At 35.2% G+C, this 13,809-nt stretch overlaps 1 long non-coding RNA gene across 1 annotated transcript in view; it reads right to left on the reverse strand.

The window, feature by feature from the left end:
• The window catches only part of LOC121480701, a 44,080-nt gene extending 38,428 nt beyond the window's left edge, over positions 1-5,652 (reverse strand). Inside the window, exon 1 of the long non-coding RNA XR_005985058.1 lies at positions 5,546-5,652. This is a non-coding gene — a long non-coding RNA (uncharacterized LOC121480701). The remainder of the gene's footprint in view (positions 1-5,545) is intronic.
• Positions 5,653-13,809: the final 8,157 nt, after the last annotated feature.

The raw sequence follows: 13,809 nt of genomic DNA on the forward strand, positions 1-13,809 counted from the left end.
TACAACACGAAGCAATCTCCACAAGTGCCATTAGTTCAGCAGCACACCCTCCAGCCAGTTCTTTCTCCCCTCCTATCTCAAAATTTTTACACTCACTGCTGCCCCTCTCAATAAAAACAATCGCATAAATTCTTGCATCAGACTCTGCTTTCTGGGGTGCTTAGGCTAAAACACCTGTCTGCATCACAGCTCCCTGCCAAGAGAGGAGATGGTTATGTCTGCATCAGATAATCCTCTCCACTTTTCAGTGGAGGATTTCACAGGGGGCACACCTAGCACAAAGGTTACTCATCCACCAACAAAGTCAGCAAATAAGACTCTAGACTCAGTGTAAAAAGAAGCCAAACAAGTTAAATTCTTCTCTAGGGAACTTAGAGACAGAAAAAGAAGACATGAAGCTAATAGCAATAGATCATGATATAAAGACAGAAAGTGTCAGGGCAGCCATGATGCTGTAATTGCTCAATGCAGTAGCAATTATTACAGGCATGTTGTTTCCCTCTCCCTACTTCAACTCCTTCTTAGATGCCACCAAGACCTAAGTCAGAGAATCAGCATTCATTTTCAGGCCCTACTCCTTATCTTCATTCAGGCTTTTTGCCATAATATCTGATTAATTAAAAAAGGGCTTCTAACCTTGCTGTTCTGAGCTCAGGCTCTTCCTAACTCAGTTCATATTATTCATAATTGCCATCCTGTCCGGTGGCACTCATCAGATCACTTTCTCTTCTCAGGTAAGTTTGATAACTTTTACTTTTTTGATAAGTGTAACATTAAGTGGCTCCTCTCCTCATCAATCCATCAACATTAAATTCAGCTTCACTTTTTACTCTACTCTATTTTTCAATAGCATTTCACCCTCAAGCCTTATTCCTAAAATGCACTTTATGAACTTGCAATTTAGAGAATAGTACCTTATCCCATATGCTCAACAACTCTATATGCTAAAACTACTGAAATAACCAACAGAATTTTTTTATATTTTATTATTTATTCATGAGATACACAGAAAGAGAGACAGAGATACAGGCAGAGGGGGAACCAGGTTCCATGCAAGGAGCCCAATGTGGGACTGGAACCTGGGGATCCTGCCCTGAGCCAAAGGCACATGCATAACCACTGAGCCACCAGGTGTCCCAATGACCAACAGATTTTAAAGCTAAACCATGTTTCTATGTTGGAATATATGAATGGTTTCCCTTAAAAGATGGAAAATTTAACAGTTTCTATAAAATACGGTGCATGTCAGGTCAAATTAAGAGAAAGACTGAGCACAATTCACAACAGACAGAGGACTGAAGAAATTAGTATGTCCAGATAGTTTGAATGACTTGATACTATAGCTAAGAAAGAAAGAGGGAAAGAAGCATAGAAAAAAATGGACAAACAGAAAGCACAAAGATCACAGAATAAGTAAATATGCATCACTAATCACGATATTTATATATGTAGACCAAACTTGCCAGTTAAAAACAGAAATCTTAAGGCTAGATAAACAAAAATTCAACTATATGCTCTGTATGAGAGATGCACCTAAAATATAAAAGGAGATCATGACTGACAGATATATCCAGCAAATAATAGCCCAAAGAAATCTGGGAGAGCTATATTAATGTTATAAAAATAGTCTTTAAGGTAAAAAGCAAACAAACAAAAAACCATTATTAGGAAGAAGAGGTGATACTATGTGAAGATTAAAGTTTCAAATTACCAATAAGATTCAACAATTAATTTAACAATTAATATCTCAAATTACATAGTGCAAAACATTCAAGAACTACAGAGAGAAACTGACAAATCATCATAGTAATATAAGAATAAAACACACATTTCTCAAGTATCCAGTGTTCAGTCATGAAAAAAAACCTTTAAAAAAATCTTTGGATTTTTTTTAAAACCTCATAAAAAATCTTTAAAAATCTATTTTAAAAATCTTTGGACAACCAACCTTGATTTAATGGATATATATATAAATAAACAGAGAAGATATTCCATATTTTGTTCTAAACTACACAAGGTACATTACCAAAATTGAACACATTAATCCATAAAGCAAAGCTCATTATGTGTGTGTGTAATATATTCACTACATCATATAGAGAGAATATATAGTCTTTATATATTATATGAATATGTAATTCATGTATATATTTTATATACTCTAATTCCTTAGCCACAATGCAACTCAATCAGAATGATTTGAGATAAACTTTTAATATCTTCTTATGAAAAAGGTCTTACACACAAAAAAATAAATGGAGTACTATATGGAATGCTCTTGTATCCTTCAATTGTCTTCAACAATTAATCAAATCCTAGTCAATCTTTTATCATCTATATACCAGTCCCATCTGAATTTTTCTGAAACAAATTCATTCCACAAATATTTGTAACTCTATTGAAAAAGGACACTTTTAATATAACCATAATACCATTATGTATTTTTTAAATATATAAAAATTCCTTAAGTATCCAGTAAGTATTCAAAACTCCCCAATTATCTCAAACATTCTCTTGTTTGTTCTAATCAGGATCCAAATAAGGATCACACAGTGCATCTGATGAGTGTGTTTGAAGTCCCAAATAGATACATTATTAAAACCCCGTAGGATTGAAATTTTAGAACCACACTTCCAAATAATTCATAGGTCACATAAGAAATGGTAATGGAACACTAACAGTGTTTGTAACTGAACAAAGAGCAAAATATCAATATAGATAAAATGTTGAAATGCAATGATGAAAGTAGTAACTGGAAAAAAATGTTTACCCTTTAATGGTTATATCAGAAGAAATGGTGAAAATCAATGATTTGAACATCCAACTTAAGAATTTGGTGGGGGGTGGGGAGAATGATAGAATATAAACAAAGCAAATGGAAGGAAGAAACAAATGAAAGAATAGATTATTGAGGGGTGCCTGGTTGGTTCAGTCCCTTAATCATGGACTCTTGATTTTTGTCTCAGGTCATGACCTCAGGGTCATGAAAATCAAGCCCCATGGAGGGCTCTACACTCAGCAGGGATCTACTTGAGATTCTCTCTCTTCATCATCTTCTGTCCCTCCCAAATTCTCCCTCTAAAGTAAATAAATAAATAAATCTTGAAAAAATAAAGAATAGATTGTTGAAATAGAAGACTAAAATACAACATAGGATCAGTGCAATGGAATAAAGTTAGTGCCAATTCTTTGACACTCATTCCTTTGATAGGAGGAATCTACTTCCCCCTCCCCTGGGTGTTCTGTGACCACTCTAAGAGTATAGCAGAGGTGATGTTTTGTCAGGTCTAGGTCTAGACCTTAAGAAAATTTGTAATTTCTACTGCTTGTTTCTGTATACATTTTCAAAATTGTGAATTGCAGTGTAAAAGGCTCAAAAACTCTATTGGAAAGGTCATGTGGAGAGGCCCTGTGCTACATGGCCACGGGAAGGAACCCATCCGAGCTCAGCCTTCTCGGTTTTCTTGCCAAGGCATCGGGCGCCTGAGTGAACCAATCTTAGACTCTCAAAACCACACCGACAACCAACCAAATGCCCCCACATAAACTCACGATACTGCAAGAAGCAAAAGAATAACCCAAGCGAACTCTACCTGAATTCTTGACCCACAAAATCATGAGATAATGAGATAGTGGTTGTTTTAAACCAGACTGTTTTGAGGGTAGTTTGTTACACAGTGGAAGATACATGGGAGCAATAAATAAAGCTGAAAGTTGGTTCTTTGAAAAGACTCATAAAATTTGTCAATAATCTCTAGTTAGGAAAAAAAATAAACCCAAGAAAACTAAGAAAAAATATATTAAGAAAAAAAGGACCGTGTATCAGACTATATAACAGGGAGATGATTTTGGATTCAAGCCCCCAGGCAGAATCAGGGCAATTTGATGTAGTAGAACAAGTACTTGGAGGAGGTATGTATCCTTCCACCAGTCAGATTTGGGCAAGTCACTTAAATCTATTGGACTCCACTTTAGTTACAAACAAAACAAAAAATGAAGGCTCCTTCCATAGGTGGAGTCTTTGATGTGACTTCTCAGTGTATGTTTAGCCCCTGCCATTTAGAGTAGTTGTATTTAGAAAATAGTGGAATATAGAACAAGGAGCAAAGTAGCATTCAGAAGGGAACCAACCATCACAACTTCTTCTCTTTGCTTAAGATGAAAAAACAAAAATGGAGAGTGACATCATTTTTTCTTACAAAATTTTAGTATGTATATTCAAGACCTCCTCATGGTAATAAAGTCAATAAAAATCTATTGAATTAAATACACGCAAACACACAAAAAGGCTTTTTCCCCTATAAAAAAAAAACACATTAGGTGGTTTGATCAACATAATGCCTATAACTAAAGAACTAATTTTTACTTTTATATATTCTAATAAAACACTGTATAATAAACTCTAGTTTTCGCAAGATTTTGAGACTCAAACCAACAACTTGTGCTGTGATATGATCTGGAGCTCAAGTGGAATTAGGTACTTATCAAAAACATGGCCCCAACTTCTACCTTGCTCTACATTTTTCAAGAGTAACTTAAAATTTTTCTAAGACTTGACGAATTATTTATGTCTTTCTGACGGTTATTTAACATGGAATTTAGCTAATGAAGTTCTGTAGTGTGTTAAATCTTAGCTGATATTTTGGAATGATTTTGAAACATATGGATAGAGGGGGTGGGAAGGGCCAGAGTTCTATCAAAATGTTCTAGCTTGTTACCTTAGATAAAATTAAAAGCTACATCATGTTATCACCTTAGTTTCTGGTGAGGACATTTATTAGTTTAAATGCCTTTTCAAATTCCAAAATAAGCTCAATTCTGAAATTTACTGTATAATAAAAATCTAGACCAATTGACATAATGAACAGGCTATAGGCTCCAATGGAAACATTAGGCCTGTCTAAAAAAAGAGTATCATTAAAAATGTTTTATTTTATTTTAAATTATCAAAGCCATTTCACTTATTCAGTTGTTTTCTAATAATGATAAGCATTTGCATGGTAAAATAAACATTTATGATTTAATGTACACAGTATAAACATGAGAAGCATCAAACCCATTAATAGATACAGATTAATCTTTTACTTCTCCACTCTGAAACACATACAAACATCTTTAAACAGATATAGCTATATAATATGACATATTTATGTAAGAGTCCTCCACATTCTAATTAAAATTGAGATTAGGACATCAATCATATCCTTTACCCATTGCTACTTCAAAAAATAAAAGTAAAAAACCCTAGCTACATGCTTTTTTTAAATTTCAAAGTGTCCTCTTTATCTTTGTGAGCTAGCTAGTTACCTACTACAAGGCATTAGTAATTCCTTTCTTTCCAAGTTATTTTTAGGGTGCTTTAGCTTTATTAAGATGTCCACCAAATGCTAAGACATTAAATACTGAGTTTCCTCTTCTCTGTCTACCCCACAGATAGGAGATTTCTTGCTTCAAACCTCAGTGCACACATGTAAACACAATTACTCAAAACAAGGCAACAAGTGAGAAGTAGGATTAAAATAAGAACTCAGACAATCTGACTCACAATCCAGCATTCAACTCCCTATAACTTGCTGTTTTCCTTTGTCCTCTTTGCTGTGAACCAAGATACTTGTTCTTTAGCAGGGTGTATCTGCTGCAAATCCAGTTGCTACTGCATTATGCAATGAAGTCAGAAGCCTGAGCTTGTGACATCAATATAGGTTGCTATGGTAACTCTTTCCATAAGTATTACAGGTTCATTGTAGGCTCAAAAAAGAGGACTTCAGCACAGTAGCAAAATAGCTGGCATTATTCAGCCTAAGTCACAACAATAATTGATGCAAAAAAATGTTTTATGCTACCTATAATAAATACAGATTTTTATATTTATGTTTTGTGTCATTATTGAAAATAATTTTTCAAATATGTTAATCTGTTTAAATGAAAATTCTCCAGTAGAAATAGCACTGCCACTGACCTTCTGATACAACAGATCCACAAGATCCAGGAAGAATCTCTTCTTGACAATTGCTCATCTAAGCATTCTCACCGTAACATAGCTTACTATTCCATGCCTTGTGTCATTCCAGAAGTCGAGTAATCTTTTTTTTTTTTTTTTGAAGTCGAGTAATCTTATGCATTATCTGTTTGGAATTAATTAATAGCGTGATTTAAATCGTCGTCCCATTACAGAAATTATAGGAAAGGTCCAAGGAGTTGCACATATGAAAGCAATGTTAGGTGAGAAGTTTTCCCAGGGAATGTGTCCATTTTTAATGTAACAACAGTAAAGATCACTTTTTATCGCCCCTGTTCACCCTTATTTCCTTTGAATATTTTTTGCCAATGCCTCAGTTCAAATCATTAAATCCACCTCCCTGTGTAGGAGATATCTAGATTCTTTCTCTATTACATTTTTTTAAATCTAAATTCGAAGCACACAGCTGAATAATTACAAAGCCTGAATTCCTTTCTTCCTTAGCTCCTTTTTGTTTGTTTATCACCCATCACCATCAGCATGAGGATGTTAGTTCAATTCTGCAACCATGCTTGGGCTAGGCATGGCAGTCACACATGCCAGGCTTTCAGTGTAAGATGTGTAAGACACAATCCCATCCATAAAAAGCTCATACAGGTTAATAGCAATGACAATAACAAATAATATTTACTGAGTACCTGCCGTGTGCCAGGCACCATGCTAAGCACTTTCCACTCATTATCTTAATTAATTTTCACACAACAGAGAGGGAGGGAGGTACTGTTATCCCCATTACACAGATAAGGGAACTGAAGTTCCAAGGGATAGCCACCGGTCTGAAGTCATACTAGTAGGTAGGAACACAGCCGGCATTTGAATGTAGGATTAACAGACTACAAATATTTATATGTCTCAACAGAAATAAAGGACAAGCTCTTGTTATTCACTGTGGTAAAACCTGAAAAGTGGATTATAATCCCACTGAGCAAGGACAGTTTGACATAGAATTCACTGAAGCAGAAAGCAGATGATAGTCTTCAGGTGGACTTCATAAACACTTTTGATGAGTGACTTTTCTGTTTTTGTAACACTTAGCAGTTCAGAAAGTGTTTGCCTAAAGACATTCTTATTCCTCTAGGTTATAAATGAAAACACGTCTCAAAAACATTGGTTCTATCACTTTTCTTATACAGCTGGACCAATATTCTATTATGCTCCACATCACTATAGTATCTCAAGATCAGGTAAATATATTAGCAATTTAATGTGAATAGTGTGTTGCACCTTTACAAATCCTACCCAATATTCATCTTTTCAGCACAAATTTAGGGAGACACTACTATGAGTCACACACGGTGCTCAATGTTAGATATGACACTACAGCCAAAAGTTGAAATGAAAGGAGCATGACATCGTCTAAAGGAGAGAAAGTCATTGATCAAATAGCAATAGAAATAAATGCAAAGTTGGAACTGTGTCCAGAGAGTAGAAAATAAGAAGCGCTGAAAATAGATCATCTAAGCATTCGACCCTAAATGATAGAAAGAGAACAGAAGAAACGCAGAGAAGCAGAGGGAAGAAAACAAGAAGAAAAGTAAAGCCTTTGGAAATGTAATGCAACATACAACAGGAGTAACTCGGCTCTTTGAAAAGGTGAATAAAGTTGACAAACCTCTGGCAAGATTGATCAAGAAAACAGACAAGGCAAAGGCAAATATCTGAAATGACATAAAGAACACAGAGATACAACAGATTTAAAAAGGAAATAAGATAAAATGGACTTTATGCCAGGACATCTGGAATCATAAATAAAAAGGACAAACAAAATTGATCAAGAAGAAACAGAAACTTGGATAGACATAGACCCTGAAGAAATTGAATTAGTATGGGTCCTATGTCAGTTCTCTTTTCATCTTTTGAGGAGCCACCATATTGTGTTTCTTAGTAGCTGCACCAACTTCCATTCTCACCAGCAGTGCACAGGGTTACCTTCTCTCCACATTCGAGCCGGCACTTGTTACCTCTTGTCTTTTTGATAAGAGCAGTTCTAAGAGGTGTGAAGTGATACCTCATTGTGGTTTTGATTTGTAGTTCCCTGATGATTCATGACATCTGGCACCTTTTCATGTACTTGGCAGTTTGCATGTCCATTTTGGGAAAAGGTCAGGCCTCTTCGGGCTCTTTGTCTATTTATTTAAATTATTTGGTTTTATTGTGTCTGTTGTTGCTGCTGCTGTTGTTATAGAGCTATGAGCTCCATATGTATTTTGGATGTTAACACTTTATCAGATAATGGCTTGCAAATATTTTCTTCCATCCCGTAAGTTGCCTTTTAATTTTACTGATGGTTTTGTTTGCTGTGCAGAAACTTTTTCGTTTGATGTAGTCCCACTTGTTGTTTTTTGCTTTTGTTACTTGTGCTTTTGGTATCATACAAGAAAAAATAATCATTACCAAACCAACGTCGATAAGCTTTTCCCCAAGTTTTCTTTCAGGAGTTTTACAGTTTCAGTCTTACATTTAAGCCTTTAATCTTTTTCAAGTTAATTTTTGTGAGTAGTATAAGATAGGGGTTCAATTTCATTATTTTGCTTGTGGATATTCAGTTCCCCCAACACCATTTATTCATGAGAATGTTTGTCCCCATGGAGCATTTTTCGCTCTCTTGTCAAATAGTAGTCGCAATTTATGCATGGATGTATCCCTGGGCTCTTGATTCTGTTGTATTGACCTGTGAGTCTGCTTCTTTATGTAAGTATCATACTGTTTTGATTACTAGAGCTTTGTTGTATAGTTTGAAATCAGGAAGTGTGATGCCTCCAGCTTTGTTCTTTCTCAAGTTTGCTTTGGCTATTTGGTCTTCTATGGTTCCACTCAGAATTTAGGATTATTTTTTTCTCTTTTGTGAAAAGTATTGGAATTTTGAAAGGATTGACGTTGAATCTATTGATGGCTTTGGGTAGTATGGACATTTTTAATAATATTAGCCCTTTTGATCCATGAACACAGGATGTCTTTTTATTTATTTGTGTATTCTTCAATTTCTTTCATCTATGTTGTAGAGTTTTCAGTGTACAGATCTTTTACCTCCTTGGTTAAATTTATTTCTAAGCATTTTAGTCTTTTTGATGCTACTGTAAATGAGATTAATTCTTTCTCTCTTGAGTAGTGTGTTGTTAGTGTATAAAAACACAACTGACTTGTCTGTGTTGATTTTGTAACTTTATTGAATTGATTTATTAGTTCTATGCAGTTTTTTGGTTGGGTCTTTGTGGTATTCTGTATATAAGATCATGTCATCCATGGAATTTTACCTCTTCCTTTCTAATTTGGATGCTCTTTATTTCATTACCTTGCCTGATTTTCTGGCAAAGACTTCCAGTACTATGTTGAATAGGAGTGGTGAGGGTGGGCACAATTCCCTTGCTCCTGATCTTAGACTGTGGAAAAGCTTTCAACCTTTCACCACTAAGTATGAGGTTAGTTATGGGCATGTCGTATATGGCTTTTATTATGTTAAAGTGCATTCCTTCTATATATACCCACTTTATTGAAACATTTCATCATGAAAGGATATTGGATTTTCTCAAATACCTTTTTTCTCCTTTTGAGATGATTATATCATTTTTATCATTCATTCTATTAATGTGGTGTATCAGATTTATTAAATGGTACATGTTGAACCATCCTTATGTCCCAGGAGTAAATGCCACTTGATTATGATGTATAATCCTTTCAATGTGCTGTTGAATTTGACTTGTGAGTATTTTGTTGAGAATTTTTGCATCTTTATTCATCAGGCATATTAGTCTGTAGTTCTCTTTTCTTGTGGTGTCCTTATCTGGCTTTGGTATCAGGGTAATGGCCTCATAAAATGAGTTTGGAAGGTTCCTCCGCTTCTATTTTTTGTAAAAAATAAAGCACGATTGGCATTAACTCTGTCTCAGCATTTCATAGGGCTGCTGACTTTCTTCCCTGCCCTGTCAGCCACAGGATGTACTCCATAAACATCCAGCATTTCTGGCCAGGCTTCCTGGTTTGGGGGGGTTAGAGGCTATACTCAGTAGTTGGGCAGGGCTGGTGAATTTCTTCCCTGTTAATGTGTAGATCTAGAATGGGCTCTGAGGTCCGAACAGACCTACAGTTGGGAACCTAAAACAGACAGAACTGCTCACCAAGGTCCCCAACCAGATGGATCCATCTATATTTATCCTTACACCACTGTTATTTGTCATATCTACCCCAAATCAGAGTTTCTATATTCCATTTCTGTACCAAGCTTGATTTTAGAGTTCTGCCTTTTTAATTCAATTCAGAAATTCAGGCAATATTTTTGGAAGGTTCCTTTATTTTGAGTTTTCATTTTAATTCCAGCTAGTTAACATACAGTGTTGTATTAGATTAAGGTGTACAATATAGTGATTCAACACTTCTGTACAACACCTGGTGCTCATCACAAGTGCACTCTTTAGCCCATCCCATCCATCTTTTCTCTGTTAACCATCACTTTATTCTCTATACTTAAGAATATGTTTCTTAATTTGTCTGTCTGTCTTTGTCCCTTTGCTTGTTTGTTTTGTTTTTTGTTTTTGTTTTGTTTTTTGTTTTGTTTTTTTGTTTATTTGTTTTGTTTTGTTTCTTAAATTCCACATATGGTATTTGCCTTTCCCTGATTGACTTATCTCACTTTACTCTCTAATTCCATTCATATCATTGCAAATGGCAAGATTTCATTCTCTTTCATGGCTGAGTGTGTATACACACACACACACACATTTGATATATATACATATAATAATAATGCTCTAAACATAGTGATGAATATATCCCTTTGAATTAGTGTTTTTGTATTCTTTGGATAAATACTCAGTAGTGTAATTGCTGGATCATAGGGTAGATTTATTTTTAACTGTTGTCCACAATTGCCATACCAGTTTGCATTCCTGCCAACAGTGTCTGAGGGCTCCTTTTTTCTCCACATCCTCATCAACGCTTGTTGTTTCTTATGTTGTTGATTTTACCCATTCTGACCATTTATGTGGTGATGTCCCACTGTGGTTTAGGATGATTTGATAGTTTTATAGTCATATTTGTGGGACAAGGCCAGCCTAGGGTCCTCTTACTCTATCGCCATCTTCTCCCTGGGAGGTTCCTTTTATAAAGTCTTGTTTAGAGAGTGTGGAACCTACCCATTTGGCTTCCACCACACTTAATGCAAAATTCTCCTGAATTTCCTAATTCTGCACTCCCAAATTCTATCTTTCATCTCAAAATATTGTGTTGTTAAAAACATTGCATCTTTCAGCTCAAAATCTATTGCCTCATCTCCCTCATCCAGTCTGGCTCTGGGTTCTGCTCATTCTCTCAAATTTTCCATCCTCTCTCATGCATGTTCTTCCTGTTCTTCTCTTTGCTACTAACCACATCTGAAACGTCATCACTTCATGCCACAGGTGTCTCAATAGTTTCCTGCAATGACTCCCTCCTTTAGCCTCTACCCTAAGAGTGCAAAAGTACAAATAACTATAGATTTACTTCCTGAAACACTAAAAATTTAAAATTATATCATATTGAAGCTCCTATACCCACCAAATACACTTAGTCACTCTCCTTGCCAAGAAGTTGAAATTTTAACTCTTTAACCTTACATTCCTGGCTTTTGAAAATCTGACCACAGTCTAACTGTTAGTCTTTGGAGCCATCACTCACCTTCAAGAATTATCTCCCAAACAAAATGCATGTATTACTAGTCTCTAAATACACATTTTACTTTTGCATCTTTCTGCTTTGTTCATGCTATGTCACCACTAGAATGTCGCACCCCTCTTTCCCACCTCCATTTACCTTTTAAAATTCTAAATATCCTCCTAAGCTCAGTATAAATTATTGAATAGACAGTTGTGCTGTCCTTTTGTTTGTGTGTGTATATATATCTTCTCAACTAGACTGTAAGCTTGAGAAAAAAAAATCCATAACCTTAGTCTGCTACAGTATGAGGCAAATATGGTACTTAGTTAATACTAAGTTGATGTCAATCCCAGAACAACAAAAACTTACTCAGATATTTGCTCAGGCAAATATTTGCATCACTAATTGTGGTGACCATGGCTTCTTTTTAACATTACAGATTCAGATTCTTCTGTTGGTTTTATTAAATTATAACAGTAGAACATAGAATAAGATTTCTTGCTTGATTACATAGAACAAATAATTTACCTGATATATACATGACTTTCAATCCACTCCCCCAAGAAAAGATAGCAAGAACTATGAGTTATTGTCAAGATTCTTCCATTTGAAAATAAAAGATATCTGACTTACAATTAGCTTAAACAAAAAGGATAATGTATTGGCTCATGGAATTGAGAAATTCATGGATGAATCTGGTTTTAGTAACAGATCTAGAAGATTCACTGGTATTAATAAGTCTAACTCTCCTTTTTCTAAGTGTTCACCTTATTCTCTGTGGCTGCATATCAAGCCAACTGTATGTAGTAAAGGCAAATGCTAACTACACTTTTGGTTTCATGTTATGCAAATCGGCACCCCAATTAAAGAAGAATCTCTCTGTCTTTCTCTCTCATTCTCTCTCTTTTTCTCTCTCCATAACCATAGAGAAAGTTCAGGGATAATTGTTAAACCCTGAATAGGGCATATGCCTATCAGTAAAGCCACTGGGCCAGAAAGAAGAACATCTAAGAAAAATTCAGCCTGAACATGAGTTCATGCCAGTGGCCAAGTTGGTAGTCAAATAGATTGACTGTCTGTGTCTCCAAGACCACATGATGTTGAGGAAACATCAGGACATAAGGACCAGCTGATTTCTGAAAGAAAGAAAGAAAGAAAGAAAGAAAGAAAGAAAGAAAGAAAGAAAGAAAGAAAGAAAGAGGAAGGGAAGGGGAGGGAAGGGGAGGAGAGAGAGGAGAGGAGAGAAGAGGAGAGGAGAGGAGAGGAGAGGAGAAGAGAAGAGAAGAGAAGAGAAGAGAAGAGAAGAGAAGAGAAGAGAAGAATAAAGGATAGCAAAAATAATCATTTCTCCCTTAAAGTCAGAGAGATCCTTTGGGTCCTGAATTGTCTAGATTGACTTTAAATTCCAAGGCTTTAGTTCATCCAGTTATCCTCAAATATTTATTGCATACCTACTATGTGTCAGTAACTCTGCTAGGCACTATTGAAAATAAAAGATTATTAGCTTTGATTTACAGGAGTGAGAAATGTAATATATTTATACTAATTCTGATCCAAAGCAGGATTTGGTATGTGTCATAAAAGTGGGGCTAAAGATAAGGATTTAGGAATCATACATATAGAAACAACAATGTAAGCAAACAGATGACACTAAAATTTTGAGGGATAGAATAAAGATATAAGAGAAATGAAGACTGAGGAAAGAAAGAACTTAGAATAAACTTTTATATCCAAGTTATATCCCATAGAATGCAAGCTCCTTAAGAGTAAAACTTTAATCTTGGGTCTTGGTTGGCTGAGTTAGCTCAGCGGTGACTCTAGATTTCAGCTCAGATCATGATCTCAGGGTCATGAGATTGAGACCCACATCAGTCTTCTGATTCAGCAGGGAGTCTGCTTGAGTTCTCTCTCTCCCTCTGCCCCTCCCCCACCTTTCTAAAATAAATAAATCTTTTTAAAAAAAAACTTTGATTTGCTTTGAACAACAAAAATCTTAACAATAGAGATATAAAATTACAGTATTAATACTATGTAATATTTATTGAGCATTTACCAATGATAGGTATTGTTCTAATTTTCCCATTCAATTCTCAAAGGAATCTCATGAATTAGATATTAATTTTAACATTGTCATTTTACAGATGAGAACACTGAGATTCAGA

The sequence above is a fragment of the Vulpes lagopus genome, chromosome 2 (genome assembly GCF_018345385.1).
Source record: "Vulpes lagopus strain Blue_001 chromosome 2, ASM1834538v1, whole genome shotgun sequence".
NCBI classification, from domain to species: domain Eukaryota; kingdom Metazoa; phylum Chordata; class Mammalia; order Carnivora; family Canidae; genus Vulpes; species Vulpes lagopus.